Source organism: Saccostrea echinata, unplaced genomic scaffold (genome assembly GCF_033153115.1).
Source record: "Saccostrea echinata isolate AGI-Se365-2 ecotype Australia unplaced genomic scaffold, CSIRO_AGI_Sech_v1 ptg000022l, whole genome shotgun sequence".
In the NCBI taxonomy this organism is placed as follows: Eukaryota; Metazoa; Mollusca; class Bivalvia; order Ostreida; family Ostreidae; genus Saccostrea; species Saccostrea echinata.
Window position 1 is genome coordinate 14791497 of NW_026889771.1, and position 12908 is coordinate 14804404.

Below are 12908 nucleotides of genomic sequence, written 5' to 3' on the forward strand. Positions count from 1 at the left end.
TTTTTATAATATCTAAGTAGAACTGAAAAAAGGAAATAATAGGTTTAAATTACTAACACATGAAGTACAAAATGTGTTTTAAAAAATCCTCATAATGATTAAAAATACGTTCTAAAAATTGAGATTTTACAGCAGATACATATACAGTATATCAAGTGCAATTCTTTATCTCCCAAGTACAGTAAAATAATTCATGCAAAATACACGATTTGGTTAAATATTAAAAATTGCCGCCAAAACTTAAAAAAAAATCTGTACAATTTGTTCCAAATGAAAAATTAAAGATCACAAGACATTAGCACGCATATTTTGAAGGAAAATTCCTGGGAAGCATTTTATTTTCAAGCTTAGGTAATAAACAGACGATAATGAATAATGATTGGATATGAATTCTGATAGTCGATACTTATTAAAAAATTATATGAAAATAACAGCTTGGGTTCGGTATATTAATAAGGAGAAATTGATTCAATCTATTGATTAATCAATTAAAAAAATGCTTAACGTAGTCATTAATCTAAAAATGAAATGAATACAGCTAGGCCATAAAACCATATAAACAGGAACATAACTCGCCGAACAAATAATACTAGTAGATAATTATATTGCAAATGATCGATTTTGCTCAAATCAACACTTAGACAAACTCAATATTCGGATCAATTTGCTTTGAAATTTGAATAATCTGATTATAATCGTGATAGGGCCATTTGATTATATTACCTTCAGATGAAATAAAAATGAGATTGAAAACGATATGTTTAAATGACATATTTTCTTTCACTAATAAATACCATCAACAAAACGATTGTTTTACTACATGACTGGCTTATAAAAAAAAAGTTTGGGCTTCGGTGTTCCTTTTACATAGATATTACCCCTTATTATATAAAATTCTTATGATAAACAGGACTCTTATTCTTTTAAATAAGAGAGTTTTCCTTTTTAAGATATATGCGAGAATTAGAATTAAAATGTGCTCTTATTTTTTTGCAATTTTCAAAGCTTATTCTTTAAACGAGAGAACTTCCCAGAAAAAGCGGTGTAGATTTATATAACATTTACTTTTTTTTTATTACATGTGTAAATGAATAGGGCACCAGGCATTATCTGCCTATTGAATTCATCTCGCACAAGAGTCTAGGTTTAGGTACAAATGAACATAAGCAATAAACGGAAAAACATTAAATTTAAAGATTTGGAATAATAATATGCTAATCAAAATTTCTACCCCGCCACTCAATTAAGCAGCATTACTACATGTGTATATGAAATTCCTTTGGTAAAACTTAATCATTCAACACCAAGAATATTTACATGTATTGAAAAAGCTGATAGATCTATTGAACAATGAAATGTTAGGTTCTTAAACTGCATTTCCAGGAAAATATTTAAAAATTTAAGCAATAGAAATATATCTACAAGACTACCCTGATACATGTATTATTTGAACGACGGGTTGGAAGTTTTGAGAGTATATACCGGTATATATATATATATGGCTTAACGTTAATATGAAATATAATAAACAGTATGAAAAAATTCCAATTCATTTTTATTTATATATTCATGTACTTCATGAAATAATTTTAGTCACAACAAAAATACAAGGGAAAAAATTAATAGGAGTAGGTATCAAATCTTGCTTTTGATTATCATATATTGAAGAATGAAGTAAAAACTGAACAATCAATTCCATCGAAAATTAAGGATCATTCTTGATTTGATTAAATATAATAGCATTAATATTTTACTGTTGACAATATGACGTGTTTTCCTTTCTATACAAAATTTTATACAAATAGTTTTCCTTCTCTTTGAAAATCTCCCAGTACTAGTACTTTTTTTCATTAGACTTATGGGGAATAAAACTTCATTAATGAGACTGTTCTTTTGTCAGTACGGTAAGTATTACTTTTATTAATTTTTGTTTCTTCCCTCTTTTACTAAACCTTCCCACACTATTCAAAAAAAAAAATAAATAAAAAATTGATCAATTAAGTTTCTAAATCAGTTATCATTAGAGCAGCAACTATACTTGGGTTAATACATACTAGAACTTTAAATTTGTTTTAAACGATAGCGGAATATCTATTATTAAAAATATACTTCTATAAAGCTTATACATTTTTTTTGTGTACACTGCAGTATTTTTAAAAGTATTTATACACTTTGGGGCTTTTTCATAGTTAATAACTTAAAAGTAAGATATAACCAGGTACAGACCTATGTTAAATGTACAGGTAAGTTCCAAACATTGTACATGTATACATTATCATTATAGGTCCTGCCATTACAATGTATATCCAAAATTGATTCGGGGAAATCAGTTTCTTATGAAAATATTTTTTAAAATTTTCATTGGGTTTTTATCCACTTTTTAACTTTCTCTAAAGACATTGTTATAGATTTCGTGGATTTATCTACATAAGTCTAACTAATTTAAAGTTAATGATGAAGTCGTTTATAAAATGACTTATTTTTCACTAAGTCATTGCAACATCTATTTAACTGCCGAAATTTTTTTTGAGTTAGACTATTTTGGCTAGAATTCTCATTCCCCTCCCCCCGAAATAAGGTATTAGAGAAGTTTTTTTGGGAAATTCTGAAAGCGATGCAAATGCAAGAAAAGTGGAAATTATCCTGCAGATGGGACAAATTCTAAACTGCTTTGCTTAGAGCACTGAAATTCAGACAATTATAATAGTACATGCTCTCAATGAACTTTATTCTCATAAATGTGTAGAAAACATAAAATTAATATGTACAAAGTGTAAAAACAACATAATAAGCAAAACAATATATGCCTGAAGGATGGATAATAAAGTGTAATTAATCAAGAGAATCAACTCTCTCAAATATATATTATCCAACAATTTACAAATTTTGCTCAGTTGAATAATATATTTTTGGTACACTGAAAAGCATTTCTAAACATAGATTTGATTGATATTTTGGTAAATATAGAACTCTTGAGTTCTTTATAGATACATCAGTACATTAAAAAAAATGATGCAATTTACCAGTTATAATGCAATTCAATTGCAATTACATAATTTACAAATTCTATTCCCTCTTGGGATATCAAACCATCTACCAGTCTCAATACAAATTTTGTATTCCCAGTTCTAAATACACAATATTTCTTGGACAGTCCAGAGGCAGATTCAACAAATGTTCTTCAACGATTATTTTTTTTAAGATTCTGTAATTCAAACCTTTGCAGGGGAAGTTTGTACTTCACTGAACCATGATTGTTTAAACTGATCTAAAAGAGTGGTGTATACCTAATTTTTTAACCAAGATATATCAATTGAATTTTCATACCACACATATGTCAATCTACATTCATTAAAAAAAAAATTTGAACAAATTCACACCATGGATTCCTAAAATTTTTCAGTGCACATATAAGCACATATAAGTTTTGTATACAATTAAGAACTCTGAGCATGAAGTAGTTTACCCCAAAATGAAATTTATGTGAGCTTACTCATATGACAACAGTGACAGAATAAAAACTAATGAGCCAAAAAGAATAGAATGAAAAAGAAACTTTATTGAGTAATCAAAATCTATCTTTTTGTGTTTTCTTCACTGATTTCATAAGTTCAGCTATTAAACTGATTTACTGTTTCAATGCGTCAACGTACCACGAACTACAAAAGGTACGTTTTAAACTATTTTTATCTCTCTCTTATTAATTCCACACTATAATTCAATGATCATTTATACTAGTATTTTGTATGCAGTCTCTTTGAGACACAAAAAAAAAGCCAAAACAAAAAGTTTAGGATTAGATTTTCAGCAATTAATCATTTCAATATCATCTTTACTAGCCAGGTTAGTGTAACGGATGAGAAACTGGACCCTGCTTCAGGTATCAACACTGTTATGTCTCTTACTTAAATATACGATTTGTTTACCATATGTACAAATGCCTATCTGTTCTTGAAGACCACTAGTATTCAATCTCTATGAAACAGGAAAATAAACTATAGTATATAGTTTATAATTCTAAAAAGTTAGGTATCAAAAATAGTTTCACATTTAAGTGCAATTTTATTTATTTATTTTTTATTTTAAAGATTAGATTAATCAATAAGGAATGCTTTTTTTTGCGACATGTACACAACAAGAAAAAAATAAATATGTCATACATTTCGTATTTTCAGTAACATAAAAGATTATATGCTCTTTCACAAGCACTCGAGTACTATTTTAATAAGGTAGAAAATCAATCTGGTTACCCAAAATCTGGTGTTGTCTTCAATTTCTGAGCACAAACCTAAAAAACTCTTACTCTTTCCATTTATTTTAAATATTCCCAGCTTATGCATACTAAGTAGCAGGTATTTTCAACCATTTATCTCGCCAAAAATATTACCATTGTCGACGTAGCCTTCAACTTCTATGAATGGTCTTGAATCACTTTTAAGCAGAGGTTTTGATCTATCTGAATATGGAGGCACGTATTCAGATACAGACTCATGATATCTACTGTAACCCGTATCTGTTAAATTCTCATCCTCGTCCACACAATTGTTGTCCAGCACGATATTAATGTCTTCTAAACTATAATGCATATCATCATCGACAGAACTGTCCTCTGTTTCCAGTCTTTTGTCTTCTTCAACCGTCAATAAAGGCTGGAGAACTTCACAATTCAAAGAATGTTGTATACTTTTGTTTTTAGATCTCTCATCTAAGACGTAAGCTCTTTCCTCGGAAATAGCTTTATCATCCTGTCCAGAAATTAACTGACTCTTCTCTGAGAAACCAGGTATTTTTTCGCCAGTTGTATCAAACTGAATTTCTGTAGAATCATATGACCTATCTTCGACAAAATCAGTGGCATGTAACTTCCGTGCCTGTAATGTTAAAATTTCAGAAGTGTATTCATTCTCGAGATTTTCTACCAATTCGTATCAAGAATCTTTGGTTCAGCTTATTCATTCATAATACATATTAAATGACTGATTGAATTAAAAAAACCATCCTTTTAAATGCAAGATAACTATTCATATTGTGGTATTATAGTTTCTTTGGTTATACTTTTTTTTAATTACAGATAGATGAAAACGTTCTACATGTAAACATTATGCATGTGGCTCTTCACCAGAAGTTGTTTAATCATCAATTTATTGTACAAAAAAAAAATCCTATGTACCTTATGTACAATTTACCAAATATGCACATACTAAGGAAATGTGTATCATCTGGATTAATGAAAAAATAAAATGACTGTGTTGTAATTGTTGTGGTTGACAGGTAGATATAGAAACACGACGAGCACAAGCCCGTAGGAAGCAATTTCAATTTGGGGGGGGATACAAACAAACAAATAATATTTTACAAAGCCAAAAAAAATCATCAGATATAATTAAGGAGGCACAACCATAAAGAAGCTTGTTTTCTAGGTTTTATGCAGTATAATACATTGGTAAAATTATTGATCCCCCGGGGAATGAAGCAAATGGTCAGGTACATTTATGAAGCTCTAAAAATAATCTTCAATAACATTTTTAAAATCATTTTTTAAAAAGCGCTTTTAGATAAAATGTCCATAAAAATGTTAACGGAAAATTAAATTTACAAACATACCTTTACAATGTCAGGTAATATAATTTCAGTTTGCCCTCGTATTTTGAAACGTTTTCTGAAAATATAAAAAACAGAGTACAATCAATATCTTTAACAATACTATGATAGCTTTGAAACTTATATTCTTGTAAAATACAAAACCTCATCTAAATACGTACCTGAATAAGTATACTAAAAATACGACCAATATGAATCCTAATATACCAAATATAACAGCAAGTCCATTTGCGAGAATTTCATTGTCATCGTCTAGAAAATCTTCCATTAAAAAACATACAACAAACAGAAATTTTAAATACAAACATATTTTAGAACAACATATTGAAGCAAAGAGGAAATTAATAAAACTCTATCTCATCGAGAGAAATTAAGAGGATTGCATAACATTTTCTTAAAAATCGTTGTTAAATTCGAATTGATTTTCTTTCGTAATCTAGTAAATAACTTTCAGATATTTATCATAAAAGGCATACATTTTCGGTGATGAAATATTGCAAACTCCAATTCACTGCTCGGTCCAGGTCCAGCATCTGATACGGCTGATACCCAAACACTGTATTTAGTAGGAGACAGACCTCTTAGGGTATAATTTCTTACATGTCTACTGACGTTGACAAATTTTGAAGTCTCTGAAAAAAAAAAGTGTCTAATGTTACCCATATACGTATTATTGGAATTCAACGATGCATTTGATTTTGTGATAAATCTGTCATATTGTAGTTTTTGTATTTAATACCACCCGGTAAATTCAAAACTTACAATATGACAAAACTTCAGTTAAGTTTAAGTGCATATACTTATTTTTTATTTGATATTTTAACATATTGATCCTGTTCCAAAGAGAGAGAGAGAGAGAGAGAGAGAGAGAGAGAGAGTACCTTCACAACTTCTGAATTCACAATATTTTATTGCGTAATGTATCACGTGACCTCTAAACTGTTTACAGTTGTATGGAATCCATAAAATGTTCATGGAACTTTCATCAAATTTGTCCAAAACAAGTTTCACATTTAACTTTTCTGACGTTGCTATTAAACAGGAAAAAAAAATCAAAGAATTTGCACAAAAAAGAATTAATATAGAAAAATCACATATTTCTAAATTTTTTTAAATTTCCATTTCCAATTCTAATCTGTAAATTTTTTCTCTGTTGCAAAAAAAAAAAAATAAATAAAATAAAATAAAATAAAATTACATGTACTTAATATTGATAGAGAAAAAAACAACAATTTGTTCTACTACTTAAAATTAATCCCAGACACGACATAAAAATCAGGAGAGATCAAATACAATACAAAAATTATAACAATTTTTTTACTAACTTATATTGGTAAAGTGAACACAGTCTACCCAGACTATTCCACTACTACTATTCACTCCCCTGTAATATCCATTTGCTGCTATTCCATACATGTAGTCATCAGCTGTTGCTCCCTCAGATATTTCAAGACGGAGTGATGTGTTTAAAACAGAGGTCATCCAGTTAAAGTCGCCCTAAATCGAAATTTTGATTTGAAACATGAAAATGTAAAGATTTTATCTTTTATGGGGACATATTTTGTTTTTGGAAGAGACGTGAAGTGAAATTTAAAAAGTTTATAAGGGAAAAGACGAAATTTTCGAATTGAAAGAGAAAATACAAATGTAAACATTATATATTGAAAACGAAATATATAAATATATGTACGTGTATTTCGGATTGTCAGTGCTCAGCTTATTTACCTGGCATTCTCTCTCTTTCCCCTTTTTACACCAGGCGACAGTGAAAGCTCCATTGATACTTATGTTATTAATGTAAGGATAACTCCAAGTCAATGTGAGGTGTCTAGACTTGAGATGATCACTCAGTACCTCAAAATGTAAAGGGGAAGGTGGCCCTGACAAAAAAAGCGCATGTAATGTACAATTAATAATCTGAGGCAGTTTGGAATATTTATTATAATAAACATTTATTCATAAAATCCAATATTTCTTATTTATGAAAAAAGAATATCAAATGTATTAAATATTGTGTGTTATAATATATATATATACACTGTATATATTTAAATATTTAGACCAGGAGCGCCCCCCTGGTTCAGACTTCTGAACTTTGTAACTTACGTTGCGATTCTGGTGGAATTACGAGCTGAGATGGTATCAATTCTGGAAACTCCTTAGTTTTGTCATTAAAAGGTATAATGGTGATATTGTTTGTACTGTTCGTGGTGAGTGACATTTTTGCCGACACTGCTTCATCGGTTGCGTAAACAGGTTTACTGTGTGTAGAGTTTGGAGACATCAATTCAATTTTGTATCTCATCACCGCACATCTCTTATCTTGATGATTGATTGGCTAGATGAAAACAATACTCACCTTGATTTATTTATAGTAAAATTCCACATTAAATAGTCATCTTTTCGACGATATTTTTTTCTTTTACATAATTTTACCTTCCAGTAGATGTTGACTTCGCTACATAAAACATTCAAACAGCTGAAAAAGGACGGATGGACTTCAGGAACTGCTGATGGAACTGACAGTAGGAAAAATACATAAAATACATGATGTATAATAAACAGTAATAAATAATAAATAAAACATTTGTAGAGCACCCTATCTAATAAAAATTACTGTAAGGCGCTTAACAATAAGATTATCCTAAAATAAATGTACAAGAACGTAAATTAAGCTTTAAAAAAGAATAAGAAAAAGAAAGATGCATAAAATACAGAAACATACAAGAAAAAGGCAAAGTTAAATAAAAATAGTAAAATCAAATATTTACATTACAAAAAAATACTCAAGTACGAGGGTTGTTCGAAAAGTTCGTGGACTGATGTGATAAAATTAATACTATGTAGGCTATGCTTACAAAATTTTTATTGAACATAAAACAACAGAAGTTAAAGAAATGTTAAAAATTTTAGCTTGATACCTTGAATATTTACCAAATTATCATAAAATAAAAAAGACAATATATGATCACCCGGCGCTGTCGCCATTTAGTTTTATGACGTCATTGTTTTTCAATATCCGCATTCTCTACCTCATACACTTATCTTGATGAGTTTTCTTGGAGTTAAGTAAAGATTTAAACCCGTCCTGTTTATATGATTTTACAATGTCATAAACAGCTGATTTCAATGCATATGATATTGGAAATAGATCTGAAAGATGTTCACTTGATTATAACAGTATGTTTGCTTGTCGGGGTTCAAGATCTATCACACATGATGAACTCCACTTTTCGACGTGACAAACTTTGAACACCCTTACTACAAATCGACATTAACTTTTACATCTCTCGTCTCTCTAATCTTTTTCGGCGTTTAAAAACAAGTACTCTGAATGCATTTTATTTTTCAGTAGCCCATTTAAATATTTCCTAGGTTTATACCAGTTTTTCCAGAGGGTGAAACTTTATAGAATGTTGGAAAAAGAAACCCACCCCCCTTTCTGACATCATTATAACCCCATAATTGTTTGGACATTTCATATAAATTTTATAATAAAATTTCATAGAACTTACAGAATGGGGTAAAAATTGCAATTTAAGGTACAGTTGTGTCATAACACATGAATGAATTAACGGGATTTTTGAATGACAAATGCTCATATCAAAAAAGAGTTTTTCCTAGGTAGAAAAACCGTGATCTTCGAGGTTGCGCCGCCTGGACATACCATTGCTTTCAAAAACATCAACAATTTATTTAAAAATAAAATTAATGATGTATAGTTTATTATATAAATAAAAAAGATGATGCTAATTGAACGTTAAAAAATTCATTGATGTATCTTAAGCGGTTTTAATTTTATGGTGCTAGTCCACGAACTTTCCGAACAACCCTCGTATTAATAACATTAAAGAAGAAAAAAGATACAAACGATATAGCCTCATGAATTGATTTAAAAAAAAACAACCCAGAATTTGAGATATTTGAAAAAATATAAATCATAGGGGTTTAAAACTAAGGAAAAGCAATCTTTAAAAAGTGTGTTTTTAGAAGTTTTTCAAAAACATCCACATTTTGAGTAAATTTTATGCGAGTCGGAAGTTCATTCCACAAACTGGTAGCAGCCCAACTAAAAGTCTGTTCTCCAAAATTCTTAGTTCAAACTTTTGGTACAGCAAGTTTTATTCATGTTTCCGATCTTGGTGATCGAGCTGGCTTATAGAAGAATGACAAAAATGTTTAATACAAGATGTTTTTTTTCTAATGTTTCAAAGGGAAAAAAAATAGTTTAACTAAAAATATGGTGAGTAGGGACTTACCTTGAACATTTTTGTTCATAAGATTAATCAATATAAACTGAAGAATATTTGCCAGTATAAAGAACCCCTATTATAAGGAATTTCATCTAGATTTTTAAAAAAACATAATAGTTTGCAGTAAAAATTCCTACATTTTCCTAAACTAATTCCAAGTTTCTCACCATCTTCCAGTGTTCTTGCTGTTGTCGGAGTAACTTCAGACCAAAACCCCCGGATTTTCTTTTGAACAATGGGTATACAAGATATCCGTATTTTGTAGGTTGTGTAAGTAGTCAGATTGGTTAATTCTATGCTTATTTCTTTCGAAGGCCTGGTCTGTACACCAATACAAAAATAAAGTTTTTTTTTCTAATGTTAATCAAATACGGTACCAATTTTGATGCACCAGATGCGTATTTCGACAAATTATATTTCTTCAGTGATACTCATGCCGAAACGTTGGAAATCCAAAATATAAAAATAAAATTAAAAAAACAAAACAAAACAAAACAAAACACTTTGAAGAGCTGAAAAATGTGCCAAAGACTGGAGCCAAATACGTCGAAAGATCAGAGCAATGCATGAGGGAGATAATCTTTAATTTTGAAATAAATTTCTAAATTTTACCACAGCAATTAAATATATATCTGTATTTTCAAGCTAGTACCGAAGTACTTAGCAGCTGGGCTGCAGACACCCTCGGAGACTGACAGTCCACCAGCAGAGGCCTCGTCCCAGGGGCCATAATGTAAATCATATAGTGACATATATACGTTACCAATTCCGATGCACCAGATACGCATTTCAACAAATCATGTCTCATCAAGAATTAAAACATAACGTGATAGCTTTCCATCGCTTTTGCTTGTTGTTAAACAATTTCATAAATCCATTTATAAACAAATAAAAAAAGCATTTCTCCTTAGGTTATAAATGTCACTCGATATGTAGGTATTTTAAGGAACGTTAATGTTCACAATAAGGACCAGTAACAAATAATCCAAATTTTGTATTCACTTCCTTCTAGTAAAGATTTACAAAGTAGTTATGTTACGACATGACAACAGAAGTAGAAAAATCAATATTAGGTCATCTTTAATATAATGTCTGTTTGCCCTCTCCTGACTCAGGATAAAAAGAAAATGGGTCGGTAGGTAAATGGGATAATAAAATTTTTTTCCAGACATCAATGCTGAATGTTCAAAATCTGTTAAAATTTAAGGTATTTATATAATTAAAATAGTTGATGATGGGGTTAGAAAATTCCGGAATGAATAAAAAATATCGTTTTCTGGAGGTTTAAAAGAAGTTTCAAGTCGAGCCATTTTTGGTCAGTCGCAGGGCTCTAATTAGCGACTAATTTAGTCGCCATGGCGCCTAAAATTTTTGATTGGGGCCTTTTTTTTCCATAAGTCGCCAAATTGGCGACCATTTTAAATTGACTTGGCGATCGTCGAATTCCGGAAACTTTCACATTTTTTAAATAATTTTTCTGAAAAAGCGAAAAGAAATTTAAAAGAAGAGGAAATTATTTTTAGCAATGGACATGCCGTGTTTTCTTAGGCATGTCATGGGTCCCTATATTCTATTAATTTTTAAAGTTGGCGCCTTACAAAAATTGCCTGGCGACTAAAAATTTGCTTTGGCAAATTGCCTAAATTTTAGAGGCCACTTAGATGCCTGAATCGGGAGGGGGCAAACAAACAATTTTTTTTAAAGATGACCTTATATGAAAAGATATATAGAATTTCCTCTGTATTCATGACCAACAAATGTAAATATATTACCAAGGCCGTTAAGTCGTCTATTTCTCTATTAATGATCTCCTCCTGAAATTAAAGATTGGCAAACTAACAACAAAACTTTATGAAAAACGTTGGTGTCAATTCCCCTTTTTATGTTGCAATATACAATTATCACCTGCATATGGAGTTTATGTTAAATCCATTTCATTCGATACTCAAGAGCATGTTCTAAGTGCGAACAATTTTCTAAAACGAAGCAAAGTATTGAAAAATAAGTTGATTAAACAAGGATATCAATAGTCTCATTTAAAGTCAACATTTTGAAAATAAAATTCTATGGTCGATACAATGACCTTGTTAGCAAATACAATCTATCGTTAAGTCAAATTTTGTCTGACGTTTTTCATACAAATAGTTATGCCATTATTTTCACACTGATTTTCTATGGGTTTTTTTTCCGTTTGCCCGAACATGACAAGGAGAACACGACATGTGAAGCCGGTAGACATGGGACGCTTACTCCTTCATGGCACCTGATTCAAATTGGTTTGTGTTTGCTCTGTTCACAATTTGTATTGTTCCAATGGACTTTTCAGCTTGATTACTGTTCGTTATATTCATATTTCATTTAGCTGAGAAGTTAAAATTTACGTGTCCCAAGAAGGCGTGTATTATCCAAAAATATTTAAAATATGCAAATATATATTTGTGGCACGCCCAGACCAACTGCTTTTGAAAATTTCCTTCTTGTTTGATATCAAACTGTAATATTTCTTGAGCTGCATAATGTTTTAGCATACTCCCAATATAATGGTAGATACCATGTTATTTCCTTCGAAAATTCATACATATACATTAAATGCAATTTGTTCTGTAGTTATTTTTTTTTTTACCTTAATCAATGAAAATATCAAGTTTTTAAAAATCTTTTATAAGATTGTCCTGGTCGCCATTTCTTACTATATGATGGTGTTTAATAAATAAGCATAATTATATAAGATCAAACATCAGAAATATGGCCATGACATATCAAAACATCAGAAATATATTGTTTTAACAAAAATAATTAATACTAATAATAATAAAGAACCAAAAAAAATTCTGCTTAGCATTTAAACACTAACCTTCCAGTAGTTTTCCCATTCAGGTTTGTATTGTATCTTAAAGCGAAGTGACCGTGCTTTGGAATGGCTCCATGAAATCAGCATGTATGTTTTGTTGACTTTTGTTTTAATGTCATCGACACTTGCTGGTTGAACTACAAATACACATATGCATGTAAATTATCTCAATTTTTTTTAAATGTTCTTTGTTGATGACTTAT